The sequence below is a fragment of the Cupressus sempervirens genome, chromosome 5 (assembly GCF_028749045.1).
Source record: "Cupressus sempervirens isolate cs-2001-9-10 chromosome 5, ASM2874904v1, whole genome shotgun sequence".
Taxonomy (NCBI): Eukaryota; Viridiplantae; Streptophyta; class Pinopsida; order Cupressales; family Cupressaceae; genus Cupressus; species Cupressus sempervirens.
Window position 1 is genome coordinate 812,997,393 of NC_143122.1, and position 19,669 is coordinate 813,017,061.

General features: G+C 38.7%; 1 protein-coding gene across 2 annotated transcripts in view; it reads left to right on the forward strand.

Moving 5' to 3' along the window:
• The first annotated feature begins 612 nt into the window (after nt 1-612).
• LOC149558382 (transcription initiation factor TFIID subunit 1-like) overlaps nt 613-19,669 on the forward strand; it is a 153,395-nt gene continuing 134,338 nt past the window's right edge. The window contains exons 1-2 of one of the 2 annotated variants that reach the window (XM_089832636.1): nt 613-715; nt 812-976. The gene's annotated coding sequence lies outside the window, so the exon portion shown is untranslated. Of the gene's footprint in view, nt 716-811; nt 977-1,264; nt 1,769-19,669 lie in introns of those variants that run through there. The other variant, XM_089832635.1, reaches the window with a different exon arrangement.

The following is a 19,669-nucleotide window of genomic DNA, read 5'->3' on the forward strand; positions in this document are numbered from 1 at the left end:
TAATTTACTTATAAATTTATTTTATTTATATAATTATTTTTATAAATTTCTAACTTTTTAAAACATTAACATTATAAAAATTATAAATTTTATAATTTCTAATTTATATTTAAAAGTATGTTGAATCTTTAAAAAATAAAATTACAATGCAAATGTATTTACTTGATACATTTTAAAAATCATTATAAGATTATTTGTCTATAATTTCAACTTGATCCTCCATATGTTCACCATTTCATATTTCTTACCATTTTCCTAAAACAAATCACTTCCACCTTAAAGAAACATTTATTTGTTCACAAACAACTTTATTATCAAACAAAAAGGTAGGGACTCTAACTCCAAAGCTCTTGTTATATCTTAATTTTCCACTTTAATTTACCATACAAAATTTTATATCATAACAAAAAATAATATATTACAATAAAAATAATTTAATCAATACAATTGTTCAAAAAAATTAAGGAAGAAGATGAGAGACCATAAAAATGCCGCGAGACCACGTCTCCAAATAGCTTGGACGTTCCTCTTTTCAAAATGTGATGGTTTTAAATAAAGAAAAATTGCAATATTTTACAGATTCAGCGTCGAAAATTACCAAATCACGGACAATAAATGCATCATGTTTGAGTTTTTTTTGGGAAGCGATATACAAGGGTGAAGGGCTTCGGTTTGCGACATTTTTGTGAAACCTTGGCACCGGAATGAAATATAGGTCTAAAAAATACAACTGCCCAATCCAAGCATCGATTCTTGTATAATATTTTTTTTTTTTAACACTTCTTCGCTGTTAATTTTCATTATTAGTCAGGTACACTTCAAAAAAAAAAATGGTGTCACTCTCTTCCTATTTGGAAGCGGCAAACGAGGGTAGATGAGAATGGAGTTGTGGAAGACGGCAGCAACGTTGCGGAATATGAATTCTCTTTATCTCCACCCTACAGGACATCTCTGTTGATTGTATTTTGGGAGAAAGGTAGAAGCTTTTGTTGTAATGTTAAAGATTTTCCTTTTCTGCCGGCTGCAACCAATAAAAAATAAGTCTCTTCTCTTAATTATAAAAAATAAGTATTAATTTATATAATAAAGGTTAATACTGTTATCTGATTGGTAAGAATTGGGAAAATGAGATAAAGGATTCCACTACGGTAGGAAATGATAATAATGAACTTTACACCGTAGATATTGAAATGCAACTTGGGACGCCTTTGGCGTAATAAATATTTATTTGTTGAATATAAATAAATTTAAAAAATTAAGAAATAGTTAGCCGAAAGGCTATGTAATGTAAGCATGCACCCCGCGAATGGAGTTCTCACCGCCTGGGGAAAATTCCGATGAACATCGAATATTTTGAGCAGCGTCTTGGTTACCACTCAAAAGATTTGGCGACTACTCAAAATTGTTGTTTCCTCTAGATCGACTCGACGTTATTCAATCTCCAGAAAGATAATTGTATCTCTTTCATCCGATAAAAACAAACTTAGTACGAGTGGACAGCGCGAGGTAATCCTCACACAGACTCTCATAAAGCCCTTGAATGAATTCCAAGTTCGAATCTCCCTCAGCGTTAAGATAGATAGATATATTTTTAATGTGATGTGAAGAGACGTTGCATCGCAAGACATAAATCTCTCTCAGAGTTCTTGTGATGCGAAGAGACGTTGCAGAGGGAAATATTACTCTGTCAGCGTTCATGTAACGCGAAGAGACGTTGCAGTGGGAAATATTAAGCTCCGTCCTCTTTTTCTGCACCATAGACTTTCAAGTAAGTTCAATTTTAGAAAGGGTAAAGCTCAAGAATGCTTCCTGTATTGGTCATTATGAACACCTGTATTGATTTTTAATTCCATCGTTGAAAAATAAAGTTGATAGTTACAAATTTATGTTCCGTTTTTTCAGTGTACACAAATGGGATTCTTTATAAAAAGTCTTTCATGATTACTAATTTTGGTTGTGAACATTGTGATAGATTCCATGCTGTCCCTTTCAACATTAAACCCTAATTTATGGCCTACCCATGCGTCAGCAGGCAAAACATAAGGACAACTATAGAGCTTTGCCCATATTCCTCATCATACTTTTTCAAGTATGCTTAATTGTGGAGACATTTTATTACATCTGATTCATTGAAGAGATGTGGCATCGCAAAACACAAAGACAATTACAGACGGCCCTCTATTCCACACCATAAATTTTTAGGAATGTAAAATTTACAATGGTTTATCTGAAGACTGCTCCACGCATTGGTCATTTTGAACAGCTGTATTGATTTGTAAATCCATCTTAAAATCGACTAGATAAATACAATTTATGTTGAATTTTTCAGTGCCCACGAATCGGTTCCAATTTAAAATATCTTTCAATACGACCATTTTTGGCTCTGCTAATTGTAATATACTCCCCAGTGTCTGTTTCAGCAATAAAACCTACTGCATAACCTACCCATGTCTCAGCAGGCGTTCCAAAAAATTGTGCTTCGTCCTAAATTTTGTAATATACTCCCCGGTGTCTGTTTCAGCAATAAAACTTTCTGTATAACCTACCCATGTCTCAGCAGGCCTTCCAAAAAATCGTACTTCATCCTAAATTTTTATTCTCTACAAAGAATTGAATTATCTGGGATTTTAATTACTTCAACTTAAAATTGTTGCCTTCAACTTTTGTCCCCAGGCTGAAGTTTCAGTGTCCTGGAAGTACCGAGTTTATCAAGTGCTTCAAGATTATCTTTAGATTCTTTACTATACAAGGAATTTTGACTTCAATAATTCCAGATACATCAGCCTCAATGCCCCATGTCTTATGCACAAGTTGTTATCCAGTGTACATCAATAAAAGAATTTAACCTGAGTCGTATAAGAAACATCTGCTTTATAATACAATTAATGAGTTTTGAGCCTTTCTTTGAAACCATTGATATAGATCCTTGTGATATTTATTTATATCCATTGCTTGTTGCCTCTAAATCAATTGTTTATGATGTGAAACCAAGCTTGCTTGCAACTGTGGCAACTTTGAGCAGCATTCAATTTCCAATGCAGGAGCTTGGGAAACTTTACAAAGAGCACACAAATATATTCAGCTTTTCTTCAAAAGATCTGCAAGATGAGCTGAAGTTTTATGAGATTTTTGGAGTCAGTAAGGCTTCTGTTGCGAGGATCATAATCTGTTGTCCCATAGTTCTTAATGGTGATCTTTATATAAAATTCACAGTAGTTATGGGTTGGAATGGTTTCCAACCAGAGAAAAAACAAGATTTTCTGTTTGATGGAAGTAAATCTGCACAGCAGGCCTAGTATGTTAGAAAACTTGATGCTTTTACTGAGCATTGATTGCTTTTTGTGATGAGATAAGTAAGTCAGGCCAATGTTTCATAGCAAGAGTAACCACCTTAACAATTTTAGAAGAATCTCTAGGCTCTATACTAGAGTTTTCATCAAGTTGAGGAATATAGAAGGAAAATATTCACAGAATTTTCCTTAAATGTTTCAAAACATGAATCCTGAACTTGGCAATTCCATGGATGTAGGTGTTGCCACCTGCAATTGCTGGATTATACTAGGAGTCAAGAGTGAGAACTAATTTTTAGAGGGTGAATTGATTGTGCTTCTTCAATACACATTTGGAATGCTTTTTGTTAAGCGAAAAATTTCTGCATTCATTAATGAACATCTCAAGAACGTGAAGCCAATTACTCCACTGTGCAAAGACAGAACATTAGTTGCTTTATAGAAAAAAATATTCATCTTAGACCATCTTCAATCTCTCTAAATACGTTCCCAAAATTCTATATGCATTTTAGAAAAAACAATTTTGGGTCACAACCTTGCAAATACTTGATAAAATAGCTTATCTATTCTTTCCTCTTCTGTTATGGTATGAAGCACTTGTAGTTCGTAAAGCCAGTCTGAAAAATCCAGAAATTTTTTACTTTATGCTATTGGATGGAGTAGATGCAGTCAATAAAGCTATTCCTTCAAATTTCAGAAGCATAATGATGGAAGGAAGAGATTTAGCTAATAGATAGAAAAGCCACGGTGCTGAAAGCTCTCAGCATAAGAATTCTGTGACTGTTCAAGAACTCTAAATTTGGTAAACTTTAGGGAGCCTTATTTTGATGCATAAGCTGAACATTTTCTTCAAAGTAGACTTAGCCCTAAAACTTCAAAAACTCGAAAAAGTTACCAGAAGGATTGCATATGCATCCAATAAGTTGCAGTACTGGTTTGATTATCGCTCCTTTTTCTTTGTCAGATACACTGGGCACAACCTGGTATATAATACCATAGCTCGTGTCAACATTAAAGCTATGCTATCTGGTTTGCCAGATTTGAGTCAGCTCTCGTTTTGGTTCGAACCGTATCTAGTTACGATAATGACTCAATATGTGGTTTTCACAGGCAAATGAAATCAAGGCTAAAATAAATACAATTCCCCTGTATTTCTTCTGCTGGTTGCATTAAAACTCCTTGTCACAATTATCTGATTGCTGTAAGTCATATTACTTGCTTTTTTGGTGTAGCTTTTCCACAAGGAATTGCTGTGCTCTCCATGACTGGTTCCCAACATTTTTTTGATTGTTGAAATGGATTTTTAGCATGGTCCAATTACCAGGTGGTGCCACATTTGAGGGACCCTATCCTCGTAGTGATCACATTACTAGTACTGAGGCTTGAACTCCATTACTAAGTTTGTTTCTTACTGTGATTCTAATTTTAAATTGATAAAGGGTCTCCTTTATGGAGACACACTACAAGATTTACACATTGTAGTGGAGGTGGGGTTCAATTTGGAAATGTAATTTTTGCCACGAACAATATAGAAGCTCATGCTCTAGATAAGATAAGATAAGATATTGATACTAATGTCCAACAAGAGACCAACAAAGGGTCCAAGGGACTGGAAGATTACAAGAGGAATGAAAAACAACCTAGCGGGAGCACTAAATGGTGTCTGGAAAGAGCGAACAAGAAAGCAAAGAAAGTGTACAATAGACGAGAGAAGAACTAGATATCCTTTCTTGATAAAAAGAAATCCAACATTGAAGGATAAGGCCCAGGGGACCAAGAGTCCAGGCCTGACTTTGAGTTAAACTTCCTTTCTAGACTTGAACTTCATTTCTTGGGCTCTAGGGTAAAAGTATTAAAACCTGATAAGAAAGGGTTGCCAACTTGGCATATATTAGCATTTTTAAAAAAACACGAAAATACTAATAAGATGGTTTAAAAAGGGAAACAAAGTTCTTCTAGTGGGAATAACATAGTTTCAAAAGGGAAACAAAGTTCTTCTAGTGGGAAAAAAACACTACCACCACCCACTCACCAACCCTCTACACATCCTTTCTTGCCTATGCCTTCTATGGAGGATGATGAAGATGTACACGAAACCCAACTCCACAACAGCAAGAGAGGCCCATTAGATAAGGCTTTTCAAAATGAGTTGACATATCTAGCTGATGAAAAAGTTGGATGTTGCCTCTTTGCAAATGGTGTTCCATGCAACTTAGTTAGATCACCTTATTGGAGGGAGATGGTGTAGGGAATTAATAGTGCACCTTCTGGATACTGTGGCCCTGCATATGAAAAATTGAGCACTACCTAATGCAAAAATTGTCCTTTGACAAATGTTATTTCAATGCTCCCCAAAGGGGCAATTTTTTTGAAGGAGGTTAATTGTGAGCGACAAGTAATATATGCTGAATTTATTGCTCGTATTCTCATTGATTCCATAGAGGCAGTGGGTAGTGATAATGTTGTCCAAGTTGTTGTGAACAATACAAAAGTTTGTAGGGCTGTGGGTGCATTGGTAGATGCTAGATATGATCACATCTTTTGGACACTATGCACTTGTTGACATTCTAGTCATGTTTGTTATTAGTGACATACACTTATTCAAAATGTAAGTATCTACCGAGCTAATTGTACAGTTAACAATGTTAACCAAACATTTCAATTGCTACTGAGTTCTACAGTTGCTACCGAGTCCTTTGGACAGATTTTAGTTTGCGTCGAGCAGTTATTACTATGATGATGATCAGCAGTGTAAACCGAGCATCTCAGTGTATGCCGAGTTTACTAGTGCAAACTGAGTTGTGTAGTGCTTATCGAGTTCGTAGTTGTAGTGATGTGAATCCAGTGTTGATTGAGCCACTCAGTGGTAACCAAGTGATTCAGTTTATACCGAGCTTGTAGTGATAGCATTGATTGCGCTATGCTATGTGAATCAAGGGATTCAGTTTATATATCGAGTTTCACAATATTTGCCAACTCACTAGTGCAGACCGAGTTTAAGACTACTTGGAAGTGATTAGTATGGACCGAGCTTCTACGTCTACCGAGTGCATGATGATGCTGAGCATTGACAGTGGATGACGAGTATCAAAACCTCACCGAGTCAGTCTTGAGAACCCGAGTTTCTACACTTTGGCCGACTTTGTAATATTTGTGTAAACTTGTATTGTGGCCGACTTTGTAATTTTGTAATTGGATTGGTATATATGTAATGTATTATATCATATCCAAATCATATCGAATAAAAGGAATGTAATCAGAGAAGAGCAGAAGAGTGAATTACAAAGGCTACAACAGTATAAGGAGCAGCAGAGATTTATCAATCACACCAAGGTGATTTGTACACTTAGAGGAATCTCATTCAACAAACCTAGGTGCCGATTAGAGATCAGTTATTGCTTCATCCTAATAGGTGGATCAATCAAATCCTTTAACAAGGTAGACCTAATAGTCTTGTGTAAATCTCTTTATCGAGTCAATACTTCATTGTATGTTTGTAAATCCTTTTGCAAGGTGGACCTAATAGTCCTTATTGCTCCTAACAGTGCAGATCATCTGAAGTGATCATTGTAAGCCTTAACAAGCCAACTTTATATTGCAACACTAAAGCTTGTGGGTATCATTCCCACCCCAGTTTTACTTTCTATTTGGAAGGTTTCTGGGTCACCAAATCTTGTGTGTTAAAGTGTTGTGTATGCTTTCATGTTTTCAGTTTCTTATGCATGTAGTTAGATCAGAATTCACATAAAGGATTAAATGGTATTAAGGATTAAATTTTCTTAGTTACTGATTCACCCCTCCCCTCTCAGTAACCCTCCCCTCTCAGTAACTTAGCCTCTCATAATATTTCCAACAATTGGTATTAGAACATTTGTGGTTCTCAGAGTAAAGTTTAACAACTTGAGCAAAGATCAAAGGCTATATAGATATTTAGACTTGACAAGGCTATTGACAATGAGAAGCTAGATTTGGAAATGGCTATTGCCCAATTCAAGAAAGCAAAGGAGCAACTCTCTCAATCCCTGAAAAGAAGAAAATATTTTGCAATTCAAATGAATGATCATCTCTACATTGAAGAAAGAATTAAAAACCTTCATTCAGTATGCAGCCCAGATGAAGCCAATGAAGCAATCAAAGAAATATTAGAAAAGAATGGTTCACTGCAAAAAGTAAGAAAATTAAGAAGAGAGCAAGAAATTCAGTCAGTAAGACTGTGAAGTTATGGAAGAGAAAAACAAGATAAAAGAAGAAACAAAAGGAAAGAATAATTAGATTCAACATTTATCCCTTTAGCAGGCTGACTTTATTAATCCACTCACCAATGCAAATGAAGAAATTATGAATCTAAGGTCAGAGAATGAAAGATTGCAGAATGATCTAAATACTGAAAGGCAAACCAATGAAAGGATGACGAAATTCCAAGCAGACATGAATCAGTTGAATGAGCAAAGTCATTATAGACAAAAAGGAAAAGTAGGAATTGGATATACAGAAGAAGGTGAATCATCCAAACAAGGAGCTCAAAAGAATCAAAGACCTACTTGCAATCACTATGGTAAGATAGGTCATACATCAAACAAATGTTGGAGCAATGGGAAAGCAAAGTTCAATGGAAGGTGCTATAATTGCAATTAGAGTGGTCATAAGGCTAATGAATGCAAAGAGAAACCTAAGTTTGAAGGCAAATGTCACAAATCTAACAAGCATGGGCACAAGTCATCAGAATGCAAAACTAAGATACTAAATCCATCAGAACAGATTGTGAAAGCTATATTTGGTTGGGACTATAACACTTGGTGCAAATGTCATTACTGTGGAGAATTTGGACACATTGGAATGAATTGTGTAAAACATTATACGAGGACAAGAGATTCTATCAGAAGATGTTTCATTTGTACAGAACTTGGTTATCTTGCCAAGAACTGCATGAATACTAGAAGAATTGAAGATGAAAAGAAGGCAAACGCTGATAACATTGGAAAATAGATGAGACAACAATGGGTTCCAAAATCTTCTGAGAATGTAAGTCCAAGCTGTGATGAACAAGTCACTCAAGAATTGGGTGACTCTACCTTTTCCACTTAATTTCTCTAAGGAGAACTAGAATTAGGATACTAAAAGGGACATGTAATATCAATTCCAGTTAGTAGGATGGAAGATCCAAATCAGCATTCAAGATGTAAAGGGATCATCGAGTAAAAGATGGAAGTCATTACCAAGTGAGGTCGGGTCACTGTCTTACCGAGCAAGGTCGGGTGGCAGACTCTACCTAGCAAGGTCGGGTTGCAGACTCTACTGAGCAAGGTCGGGAGTAACAAAAGTTTTGTGTGGTTACCGAGTCATGAAAGACTTCGCTGAGCATTCAATGCAAGTGAAGTGGATGACAGTTTGTCAATTTGAGCGAACAATTGTACCAGGCATTTATGGCAAAATTCGATAAAAAGGGTGAAATCAAAGTCATTTGTCACCGCAAATTTTTGAGAGCTATTTGTGTAAAGCAATTTTCAAGCATTCAAAGCAATTTGAGTGAATTGTTGAAAGATTTTCAAACCCTACCGAGCAAAGATGGCAGCTACCAGCAGCAAGGCGAAGAAAGGTTCAAACATGTTGATTCGAGGTGTGAAATGGAAGGCGCCAGATTTCAGGCCTACTCCTACCGTTGCGGAAACCTTAGATCCAAGCAGAGCGCAATCTCAAATTCCACCAAAGGTACTCTTAATCAACGACATCCATTCTCATTTCAAATGTGCAATTCAGGATATTGGTACTTTGGAAATGGATGAAACCCTAGAGAAGCTATGTGTTAATGGCGTGTTGAAACTGGAACACCAACATTTGGAAGCTAAAGGTTTAATGCATATTCCACATATGCCATGAGATTTTCAAGTTAAGTGGATAAGATACATCCCTAGTTGTATGCATAATGGTCAGTTGTGGTTGGAGCAACCAATTTTGATCACAAAGAAGATGATCCATAGGATCACCAGTCTCCCCATGTTAACCAAAGCCAAAACGACCAAAGCCCTAAGTCGGGTTGAAGTGGAGAAGAAAACCCTTGCTAGGTGGGATGGAAGGGGAATAAAAATAAGCAGTGTGATCGACATGGAACTGAAGTTTGGCATTCACTTCATCACACACAACATATATAGCTCTAGCTGGTTGAATCGTGTGTCATGTGAAGTTGTGGACTTGGCTTACAAGGTGGTCAAGAATAACCTTTCTCTTGACCTTGCCGAGTTATTGTTGAACCAATTCAACAAAAACATAGAGAGCATCAGAACTTCCAAAAACAATCCATGTAAGTTCGGTTCACTCTTGACATGTTAATTTTTGTATGTTCAGAAATTCTTCCCATCAAAAGGTACTGTTGTTTGGAGAAAAGATGTACCAATCCTTTATCAGATTAATGAGTACATTCTGAAATGTGAGAGAATTATACAAGTATTATGGACAGCTATTTTGATGCATTTAAGGAGAAAATGAATAACAGATTTAGGATTCCAAGGAAATTAGTTGAGGATTACAAGGATGATATCTATTTTATGGTTGATAGTGACAAGGTATACATTTAGGTAGTTAGGCCAAGAATTACATGGGTAAAACCTCTAGAATATGAGGTCAATATTGATGAAACCAAAGACATTATTGAGGCATTGATCAATGAACTAGTTGATCCCAAAGCAACATACTTTGGTATTTATGATGAGGCAAAGGCTAGGATAGAACTCGAGATCAAGCTACCTCAGGCGGTAAACAAAGGCAAAAGGAGAATTGCCAAGTTAAAAACCAGCACCCCTCTCTTATTGATCGAGGGAAAGAGGATGAAGAAAAGTCAGAGGAAGAAGAGCTACTAAAGAAGAAGGGCAAGGCAATCATTACCAAGCCAGCTAAAATTGCTTTATTTACAAGAAGGGCATCAAGGAAGAAATCAGATAAAGGAGGAGACATAATTTTTAGGAAGCCTCCACCCACCTTTGAAGAAAGATTAAAGGATTTAAAGTTAGGGGCCAGTATAACAAATTTCAAGGCATTAAAATATGAAATCAGGACTGAAGAAGAGCAGAAGCAAATAGAGGACTTGGTCATATCGAAGATGGGTAAGTGGAAATACTCACCTGACCAACTTGCACTTCAGATTCCTAGTGTTTTAATGGATAAAATAAAGCCAAGATGGGAATTTGCCATGCAAATTGCAAAAGATATATATATGTGCAGACCCTAAGGTAGCTTATGCCAAATTTGAATGACAAGGAGGTGAATGAATCTTTGAAGAAAAATGAAGAAAAGTTAACCTTGAGATTCAACACTTGTCTTGTGTTATTGAAAGAAATTGAGCATGTTGTGAAGAACGCTACAAACACATGGAAGAATGTCTATCTTCTTCACAAGCCAAGTGATTTTGTTGTTAGTGTAAGTGATAAGGATGATGATGATGATTAGGAGGAGAAAGATGAAGAGAAATATGATGAAGAGGTAACTCATTTTGATAATGTAGATGATGAAGAGGAACAGGGGCAGGAAGCTGCCGAGGAAGATGTGCAAGATGATGAGGAGACTGATTCAGTAAAGATTGCTGCAACAGTCACAGCCTCACTTCCTCATTCTCCCAACAAAACATTGATAACACCAAGCCTGGAGACAACTTCAGCAGGATTGATTGTGACCAGCACTGAAAGCACAAGCACTCAATCAATCTTTACACCTGTCCAACTCAGCACCACATTGACTGAAGTATTAAATACTTCATCTACCGAGCTTCAAACTCTTCCCTTTACATCAATTTTGGTTACATTAGGTATTCCTACTGCTAGTATTTCAATGAGTGCAATATCCATTTTTGCAATAAATCCTACCATTTCAACAATTGTTTCCATTCCTAGTATGCAAGCAATAAATGCAAGGACAGTTGAGACCAAGCCTCAACTGAGCACAAAATTTTTGAGTAAAGGCAAAGAAAAGGAAGAGGATATAGATCTTGATGAGGAGATTGTCATTCCTAAATGAGACATGTCAAATCTAAATCTTGATCAGGTGCAAATTTTTGGTGAAGTACTTCAAAAGAAAGCCAAGCAGCAAAGGCTTAGAGAGGAAAGAAACAAGGAATTTAAGATCATTGAGGATGCTAAGAATATTCTAGTAGAGGCTCTAGGCATAGAGGTTGATACTTCTCAACCAATTTTGTATCAGTTGGTAGAGGCAGTCCATAAATATAATGAAGATTTAGATGGACAGGACAAATTATTGTAGAAAGCCAAAAAAAAGTTTGAGAATAAAGTTTTAGAACTTATTGCTCAACAGATTGCAATTCATCAAGTAGAACTGCTCAACAGATTGCCATTCATCAAGTAGAACTATGTACTGTTTTAGGCTCTCTAGAGACCTCATGCATCAATGCTTCTTTACTTTTTGGTAAACTATGTGATACATCAATTTTCACAAAAGAAATAAGAGATAAACTATCAAAAATTGATGAGGATCTGAAGGCAAGTGCACAACAATTGCAGCTTGACCCGAGTTCAAGCTCTACCCACTTCAATAAGATCAGATTTCTGACAGGCATGCAGGCAGAATTGCTTAGAGAAGAGGCAAGAATGAGATCTACATTTGATAGATATTCAGAACATGATTCTTCCGAACATGGATGCATTGCAAAAGCACATTGCACATTCAAAAGCACTCATCCATGACAATAACTTCTCCATTGCAGACCATATGATTGAATTGTCAGTGGAAGTGTAGGTTGCATTGCACACATGCAAGGTCTTGCAAGAGAATTGGGACAAGACTTTGGAGCTTATCCTAAAGGTACATTCAGATTTCTTGTCACATTTTGGCATTACTGTGTAAATATATAGGATAAATCTGACATTAATGTCAAAAAGGGGGAGAAGATGTAAGAAAATTGAAAGAAGATTGAAAGATTGTAAGAAAATGTATATTGTAGAAAGGGGAGAAGATGTATTTAGATGCACATATCAAATGTATAGTATACTGTATATTATGTATGGGGGAGCATTAATATTACCATGTACAGAAATATACCTCTTACAAAACCAATTTTGAAATCTCAAAAATAGTATACTCTACCGAGTAGGAGACGTAAGGCGATGGATAAAGATATTTTTGAACATTCTTGAATTCAGTATTGACCGATAAGTGTGTTTTTGTCACTAATGCCAAAGGGGGAGATTGTTGACATTCTAGTAATGTTTGTTATTAGTGACATACACTTATTCAAAATGTAAGTATCTACCGAGCTAATTGTATAGTTAACAGTCTTAACCAAGCATTTATGTTGCTACTGAGTTCTATAGTTGCTATCGAGTCCTTTGGACAGATTTCGATTTGCGTCGAGCAATTACTACTATGATGATCAATAGTGTAAACCGAGCATCTTAGTGTATGTAATGTTTCCGTTATAAAATAAATAATAAATTAAGCTTTTGTAACAGGCCAATTGTTTTGATGTTTCTCGGACCCATTTTTATTTTTGTCTTCGTAGTTTGTGTCGCCGTCGGCTATCTTTGTACACCCTCGGAAGGGTTTCTTAACGGGTATTCAAGCACGGCTTGTAGGAAGTCTGTAGGTATGCATTTTGGGTTATTTGTCTCTGTACTGTGAATTTCTGTTGGAGTTCTCTGTAATTTGCCATTTCGGAAGTGAAAGACCTTCCCTATTTGGCTCGTGCGGTTTCAGTGGGATTCAAACCTCACCCTATTCCGCCTATGTATTCTTGGCTTAGATTTGGCAAATTGGAGTGCCATCATTATTTGCAAATACTTATATATATATCAATATGTGAATGTTCTTCCATACTTGTACTGGCGTTATTTGGTATCATCGGTGAATACAATCATAGGCAACATCTTCCGTACACCACAACATTACCCATTCGTACGACTACTGCTTTCTCCCTTACCGTACGGCCATTGCCTGGCACCATCATTTGTACAACTTTCACACACCCCATACGAACCCATTGCCTTGCAATCCTTTGTAGCAACATCCATGTACGACCTCTATACACTTACCGTACGACATCCATAGGTTTCCCTTTTGCACGACTAATTTGCTCATTGTATGGCCACCGTTTGCTCACCGTATGGGCATCCTAATTCCATTGTACGACCACATCCCATCTATCGTACGAAAACCTCCTTACCATCGTACGACCATTCCACTCTAACCGTACAAACCAATTCCTTTCCATTCCGTACGCTATCTCCCTCCATCGTTCCCCTCTGCCACCTACTCTATCGTACGGCCCTACTTGCTGGGCATAGTCATTACTGTATGATCGACTCCACCTTCTGGTTTTAACTGACAAGAACCTGGAACGGATCATTATAGTGGTATGAGAGCGCTTCGATCTTGCCAGCTTGTGGACAGTGAATGAGAGTTTATAGTTGGAAGAGAAGAAGGAACATTCTGGTTGATCGAATGGCTGACGAACGGGAACCGTCTGCCGAACTTGTGGCACTACTGAGGGAACTTGCCAGGAATCAGGGATAGATTACTGATATGCAACAACTCATGGAAGAAACTCTCAAGAAGTTGGCGGAGAACAAAATATCTGGAGAACAAAATGGTCACAGCGTAGACTCGGTGTTGGGTAAATCAAACCCTGAGTGAGCACACTCTCGACCATCCATGCCGAATTTTCCACCACAGACGGAGGCACAACCCGGAGGGAGACAACCAACCTTTGAAGAGATGAGAGAAGACTGGAAGAATGCAAACCTTGAAGAAGATATATCCTACAAAGATTACGCAGATCTGAGAATGAGATATTCGGGAGGTGGAAACAAAGGATACTTTAACGATGATCTTAGAAGAAAGTTGAGTAAGGTAAATCTGTCTCCATTTGACGGATTGGGTTCCATATCTGCACAAACGTGGGTAATGAAAGCCGATACCTACTTCCAGCTGAATCCTATGCCAGAGGAAGAAGCAATCAAATTTGCCGCATTGCACTTGGAAGGAGTTGCGCATGAATGGTGGCACTACGACACCATCACATTAGGGCATGATCAAATAAATACTTATACGAAATTCACAGAGAGATTGATAGAACGATTTGATGGTAAAGATCTGGAGCTCAATTTCAAAGATTTGGCGCAATTGAGACAAATTGGATCGGTGGATCAGTTCATTGAGGAATTTTAGAAACTCTCCGTTTTGGTCATGGACATTTCCAAAAGAAGGCGGGTAGTGCTCTTCATGGACGGACTGACAGAACCTCTGAAAGGTTGGGTGAAGGCGTTCAATCCTACCACCCTATCGAAAGCAATCAATAAAGCATGAAGTATGGCATCGTCATCGGCATCATCCTCATCCTCTCGAAGTTACATTCTAAACCGCCGACGTTTCCGAGGGACAAACCTCTGCTCAAGAAGTTGTCGTTGGATGAAGTTACCAGACAAGAACTCCAAAGGAAGAAATTGTGTTTCAACTGCAAGGGACCTTGGGAGCCTGGTCACCGATGCCTCAGGAAGGGCAAGATCCATTACATTAAGGTTGTATCCGACGATGAGGATGAACAAGAAGAAATGTCGGTTGAAGATAGCCAACCCCATAATGACACCAACATGGTCTATTTAAACCGTATGGAGAGAATTGCCACTTTGGTACAACGCGGAGGAAATATTGCCTTGGTCGGCAGCTCGAGGTGCACAATTTTTCGCATACGGGGTACCCTTCAAGGACAAAGGGTTATGGTGATGTTGGATAGCGGAGCTACTCTAAATTTCATAAACTTATCCTTAGTAAAATGAAGAAGTCTCCTTGCGGAGGCGCACGTAGGCTTTCAGGTCAAGGTAGCCAAGGGGACTTTCTTGCCCTGCATGCACCTTGTTCCTCAGCTGAGTATCACTATGGCGAATCACACGGTGACTGAGGACTTCTTCATAGTGGACCTGGCCGACATGGAAGTTATTCTTGGCATATAGTGGATGGAGACCCTTGATGAATACACTTAGAGTTTCAAACGGATGGACTTCACGTTTGTGGTTGAAGGGAAGAAGGTTGTCCTCTGAGGAATGGCAAATGAAGGTCCGAAGGAAGTTTTTGCGCATTAGATGGAGGCAATCTTTTAGCATGATGACGTTGTGTGGGCTGCGCATTGTTTTATCTTGGTGGAACCCATAAAGGGGTGTCGAACACCTCCACAGGATGAACTTCAGGATATTTTAAGTAGACATGATAAAGTTTTCATGGATATTCCTCCTGGCATACCACCACATCAGGGGTTTGAACACACTATCGAATTGGAATCTGAAGCAAAGCCAATGATAACCACACCGTACCGCCATGCCAAGAAATTCAAAGATGAGATTGAAAGGACGATTCAAGAATTGCTAGAGAAAGGATGGATCCGTCCCAATGCTATCCCCTTTGCATCATCTGTGGTGTTGGTCAAGAAGAAGGACGGGACGATGTGCATGTGTGTGGACTATCGCACGTTGAACAAAAAAACAATAAAGAATAGATATCCCATTCCAAGGATAGATGAGCTGTTGGATAAACTGTATGGCGCAGTCTATTTTTCAAAAATAGATCTCCATTCCAGATACTATCAGATCCGCATGAGGGAAGAAGATGTGGAGAAAATGGCTTTTCGTTGCCACTACGAACATTATGAGTTTCTGGTCATGCCGTTCGGATTAACCAATGCACCTGCTACATTTCAATCATGCATGAACTGCATCTTCAGCAAACAATTGCATAAGTATTTATTGGTATTCTTTGATGATCTTATTTATAGCAGGACATGGGAGGAGCACCTGAAGCATTTGAATGAAGTTCTAAGTATCATGGAGGAACAATCCTTGTTCGCCAAGTAGTCCAAATGTGAATTTGGTATGACAAAAATATTGTACTTGGGGCATGTTGTTAGTAAATACGGAGTTCAAGTGCATCAGGAGAAGATTCAGGTCATCCTCGACTGGCCTCTTTCAAAATCACTCACGAATTTGCGAGGATTCTTCGAACTGTGCAGTAACTACAGGAGGTTCGTGAAAGGATTCTCTCAGCTTAGCGTACCTTTAATGGATCTGACCAAGAAGGGGTCATTCCAATGGAACGAAAAGGCACAACTCACCTTTGATAAGCTGAAAGAGGCCATGAGCACTTGTCCCGTACTTGCACTACCTGATTTTACTCGACCGTTTTTGGAGTGCAATGTGTTCGGGGAAGGTATTAGAGTGGTATTGATGCAAAATAGACACCCCATCGCTTACGAGAGTAGGAAGCTTATGCCAACAGAACGCTTATATTCCATCTATGACAAAGAAATGTTGGCCATCGTACATGCACTAACCAAGTTCCGGTAGTATCTGGTAGGTGCCAAGTTTGTTGTCCGTATGGATCACAACAGTTTGAGATATTTTTTGGAGCAACAAGACTTGACCGAACGACAACAAAAATGGGTAAGCAAAGTTCAAGCTTTTGATTTTGACATTGAGTATGTGAAAGGGAAGAACAATGTAGTTGCAGATGCCTTGTCCAGGAAACCCACCATCTACTCACTAGACCAGATTTTAGCTGACTGGAAGGCACATCTGTTAGTGGAATATTTCAAGAATACATTTGCCTATGAAATAATGGATGGCCACACTCACGATGATTGGTACAGAGTGGTGGATGACATCATCTACTATAAAGACCGGATATACTTGGTGCGAGAATCCAAATTGAAGCAGAAGATCTTGAAGGAAGTACACTACTCACCTTTGGCTGGACACCTAGGTTTCCTCAAAACTTACAGAAGTCTTCGAGAAAGGTTTTCATGGAAAGGACTTAAAGGGGACATGTTGCAGTATGTAAGAGAATGTATGGTCTGCCAACAGAACAAGTTCGAACATACTCTTCCTGCTGGGCTGCTACAACTTTTGCCAGGTCTCAAACATAAGTGGGAAAGGATTTTATTTTCGTGGTGGTCGACAGATTGACAAAGTATGCACATTTCTTCACCATCCCTTCCAACCTTCAGGCCGTACAAGTTGCCGATCTGTTCTTTAGAGAAGTTTTTCGTCTGCACAGGTTACCCTGAAACATCGTTAGTGATTGGGATAGACGTTTCGTCAGTATCTTCTGGACAAAATTGTTTCCGATGATAGGGATAGAATTATCGCCAAGTACGAGTTACCACCCGCAGATAGATGGACAAACCGAGATTGTGAACAAATGGCTTGAAGGCTACCTTCGGAACTACGTTTCGGTACAACAGCGAACGTGGGTAAAATGGATCCATCTGGGGGAATGTTGCTACAATACCACGTACCACATGTTCATCAAAATGACACCATTCAAAGCTTTGTACGGGTACGAACCCCTCTCCATTGACACAGTTTTGGGTGATAGTCATGCACCAAGGGCGAGGGACTAGCTTCAGGAGGGACAGGACATACTGAGGTGCTTGAAAGAGAACCTACAGTGGGCACAAAATCAACAGAAGATGTATGCCGACAGACATAGGATAGAGAGGAGTTTTGAAGTGGGGGATCTGGTCTATCTCTGACTCCAGCTATACTGACAGTCTTCATTAAAGGGAATAGGAAAGGAAAAATTGAAGCCTCGATTTTATGGTCCCTATCGTGTGGTCTGTCGCATTGGCGAAGTAGCATACGAACTGGAACTTCTAGAGGGGAGTTGCATTCATAATGTCTTCCATGTTTATTGCCTGAAGAAAGCCTTAGAGCAAAACGTCACAGTTGCTACTGACCTTCTGCCACTCAATGAAGAAGGAAAACTCATTTTGGAACTTGCCGAGATCTTCGAAGTTTGTGAAACGAGCCTGCAGAACTGCACTGTGAAGGAATACTTGGTACGCTGGTGACACCTATCGTTGGATGACGCAACGTGTGAAGATGAGCACATTCTCCAGCACCCTGCATTGCATTTACTTGAGGATAAGCAAACTTTGGGATGGGAGGACTGTAATGTTCCCGTTATAAAATAAATAATAAATTAAGCTTTTGTAACGGGTTGATTAATTTGATGTTTCTCGGACCCATTTTTATTTTTTTGTCTTCGTAGTTTGTGTCGCCGTCGATTATCTTTGTACACCCTCGGAAGGGTTTCTTGACGGGTATTTAAGCATGGCTTGTAGGAAGTTTGTAGGTATGCATTTTGGGTTATTTGTCTTTGTACTGCGAATTTTTGTTGGAGTTCTCTGTAATTTGCCATTTCGGAAGTGAAAGACTTTCCCTATTTGGCTCGTGCAGTTTTGGTGGGATTCAACTCTCACCCTATTGTGCTTGTGTATTCTTGGCTCAGATCTGGCAAATTAGAGCGCCATCATTATTTGCAAATACTTATGTCTATATCAATTTGTGAATGTTCTTCCATACTTGTACTGGCGTTATTTGGTATCATTGGCGAATACAATCATAGGCAACATATTCCATACACCACAACATTACCAATCCGTACGACTATTCCGTGCTGCATTCTCCCTTATCGAACGACCATTGCCTGGCACCATTGTTTGTATGGCTTTCACACACCCCGTACGGACCCATCACCTTGCAATCCTCTGCAGCAACATCCACATACGACCTCTATACACTTACCGTACGACATCCATAGGTTTCCCTTCTGCAGGACTACTCTGCTCACCATACGACCACCCTCTGCTCACCGCACGGGCATCCTGATTCTACCATACGGCCACATCCCATCTATCATATGACAACCTCCTTACCACTATACGATCATTCCACTCTAACCATACGGACCAATTCCTTGCCATTCCGTATGCTATCTCCCTCCATTGTTCCCCTCCGTCACCTACTCTACCATACGACCCTACTTGTTGGGCATAGTCATTACTGTACGATCGACTCCACCTTTTGGTGTTAACTGACAAGAACCTGGAACAGATCATTACAGTGTATGTCGAATTTACCAGTGCAAATCGAGTTGTGCAGTGCTTACCGAGTTCACAGTTGTAGTGATGTGAATCTAGAGTTGGCAGAGCCACTCAGTGATAACCAAGTGATTCCATTTATACTGAGCTCGTAGTGAAGCATTGATTGAGCTATGCTGTGTGAATCAAGTGATTCAGTTTATATACCAAGTTTCACAATATTCGCCGAGTCACCAGTGCAGACCAAGTTCAAGACTACTTGGAAGTGATTAGTATGGACCGAGCTTCTACGTCTATCGAGTGCATGACAATGCCAAGCATTGACAGTGGATGCCAAGTATCAGATCCTCACCGAGTCAGTTTTCAGAACCTGAGTTTCTACACTTTGGCTGACTTTGTAATATTTGTGTAAACTTGTATTGTGGCCGACTTTGTAATTTTGTAATTGGATTGGTATATATGTAATGTATTGTATCACATCCAAATTATATCGAATAAAAGGAATGTAATC